This window comes from Schistocerca serialis, chromosome 6 (genome assembly GCF_023864345.2).
Source record: "Schistocerca serialis cubense isolate TAMUIC-IGC-003099 chromosome 6, iqSchSeri2.2, whole genome shotgun sequence".
Classification (NCBI taxonomy): Eukaryota; Metazoa; Arthropoda; class Insecta; order Orthoptera; family Acrididae; genus Schistocerca; species Schistocerca serialis.
This window is the reverse complement of record NC_064643.1, coordinates 542,925,130-542,928,148: the sequence shown is the minus strand read 5'-3', so window position 1 is coordinate 542,928,148 and position 3,019 is coordinate 542,925,130.

Below are 3,019 nucleotides of genomic sequence, written 5' to 3'. Positions count from 1 at the left end.
TGAATCACTATGGTATAATCTGTTTAGGTCCCATCACCCACAGTGGGTTGGAATCCGATTGTTTTTATTCTATGACATACTACCTTTTAACGGTGTTTCGTTCTGACATACAACGAATGTTGGGTACAGAGTTTCAAGATTGTTAGCTGTAATGTCTTAGTTATGTGGGTACAAATGTTTTAATTTTCTTATGTAAAACTTTTAACATTATAACGATTTTAGTAAGTTATCATTTCTGTAGATGTCTCAGGTTTGTTATTCCTTCTGATTTTATTGTTATACAGATGTTCACCTGAAGATGTGGCTTCTAGTACCACGAAACCGGTAGTGATCTAAAACTGAATGACTAAATACAGCGGAACAGGTTTATTAATAGCCAACTCATAGCTGTGATTGCCCTATCTGTAAGGTTGTCTGCACTGAAGTGAACATTTGCGCCCCATGAAATTTCCGGAGAAGTTCCTAAAGGCTCTCTGGTTGGTATGTTTTGGACTTGATAATGGTATTTATCTGATGTGAGACATGTACAAATCTCAGAGAGCCATCACTTTTCGGGACAATCAGGAGTGTGCTATTATGTGAGCATCCCATATGTTCTGTCACACCCTGATCCAGCATGCCTCTTAATTCCTTGAAAACCCTTCGCTTACATGCCAACGATATTGTATACCGTCTCGTAGGAAAACTTCATATGCACTTTTGCAAAAACTTGTATTGAAATCCCTTCATTGGGCCTAGTCTAGACGAAAGACCAGAGACTTCTCTCTCAAAATTTTTCTCAGCTCGTCCTTGTTTCTCTCGTCAGTTCTCACAATCCCGTGTACCTTCTCACGCATCTTCTCCTCGACTTCTGAGAAGTTCAGCAAGCGAGTCTCTCTTTTCCTTCTCCCTGTGCTGTACTTTGAGTATTCCTCCCTCTGTAGCACTGGCTTCCTCAGTCTCTAGATACAGCTGCAGACAATTTAGAAGAATCTTGGCGCCTATGGCATTCTCTTCAAAGAGAATGCTGACTGGCGTTCTTTTTCTGAGGATTGTTTCTCCCCTACTCAGAGCTCCAAAGTCTTCAAAGTCCCACATAAAGTCCAATCTAATGGTGACTCCCACTGATAATCTCGGTATTACTAGGAAATTCCAATTCAGGTAGTATTCCTGGCATTAAAACTCTAGCCTAACTTGATGGCTTTTTCCTGCAATAGCCCCCCTGAGCTTGGTCTTTTGTAGTTTAAGAACAGGCTAGTCATGGTTCTCTAGACACATCTCTAATGCATCATCAGATATTCCGAACACCTGTCTACCACGGTCGCAAATAGAATCTAGGTTAATTCCTCTTACTGATATTATAATAGCAGCACGTGAGTTTTGTCCCTCTATAATTTCCTCCTCCTCTAAAAAATAATTCCCTATGTTATCTCATCCTATGGAGTTGAAGTCTTGCTCCTCAGTCGTACTGTCATCACTACCACTGAGTCCATCTAACACTTGGTTCCTGTGATTCACTCCCATAATTGTGACTGCACGGTTTCTGAGTTCTGAGCTAACCTTAATGATTTCAACTCCTTGCCTCTGCTCATTTTGTGCATTCTCTCTTGTTTCTCTTCCGTTGCCATCATCCTCGCCGTTTCTTCTACCTCTGCTCTTATTCCTTCTACCTGACTGATCATTATTATGATCATTCCAACCACCGGAATGGAACCGCTCATTACGTCTCACCTGATATATTCTCTGAGATGTGCATACTAGTTCATTCTCCTTTCCCAAGTAGCCTACGTTATCATCGCTAGTCCTTGTAGCAGGGATCTGAAAGTTTATTCACTATCAGAACTGTTGCCCACACCAGTTGTTGGTAGTTCGAAGGCAGCTTCATATAGCAGAATCTCATCAAATCTTCAGCGCTGAACAGTGTGTTTAAGAACCTATTTTTCAAAAACATACGCTCAAAGAATTTCACCTGACTGTGTGCCCCAGAACTGATGCAGTTCGACACACGGTAATCTCATCTTTTATGCATGCTTGTGACTCTGCTCACCAATAGATTGAGAGGAATGTGGTCCAACACTCCCTATACGATCAGCACCGATTGCTACTGTTTTCATTTGCACCACAGCTTCACCATCAAGACGACTACAAATGTAGTCAGTTTGCTGACGTGCAGCTTTGACTTAGGTAATGAATAGTTAGACTAATCCACCCAAGCTTGGGGAGTAAAGAACTGTTACATTCCTTAAAGGCTTGGACTTAAAGACTTGCAAAAAAAGTTTACAGTCAAAGTTTCAGTCGTCTGATGCCTGGTTCATTTACTAAATTGACGCAAGATCTGCTCAGTCCTTGGGACTGAAGTGTTCCTGGACTACCCACGGAAGGAGCCTGCCCCGATCCTATGCCGACATCCAGTTCTGATGGCACCCCAATTCAACATTTGTAACACTACTTTTAGCTCCTGAGGTTCCCACTACTCTCACTTTAAAGCAGCTCAGTTCCACATCAGTTACATCTTCTGTTTGCTCTCACTGCATATTGACATGTTCCTGATTCTCCTTAAATCGTATCAGTTCCTGTACTTCTGGCATTTCCGACACTGATACTGCAAATGTTGTTTTTTCTTGCATTTCTCAGTTCTGAATTATGCCGTAAATTCCACTAGTCAGCTTTCCACATTTTCACATTTTCCATTCTTTTCACTACTGCATCTACCTGTTTATCCTGCTCCTCTTGACGCTGTTCTCTCTCTCTCTCTTGCTTTGTTTTTCGTAATCGTAATTCGCTTAAACTGATGAGTGTTCTCTGTTACCCTTTTTCTCAAATTTCTTGTACCTTTCCTCTAATTTCTTAGTTTGTTTCACGAATTTTTCATATAGCCTCTTCTCCCTTTTATCATCTTTCTCATACCTTTCACAGTTTTTGTTTAATGAGTGATAATATTAGTTCCCTAATTCCGTCAGGCTCCCTTCCTTGACTTAACACTGCTACAGCCATTGTGATTAGCTGCCTCACCTGAGCTTTCACACCTGCTGTGTTTCCA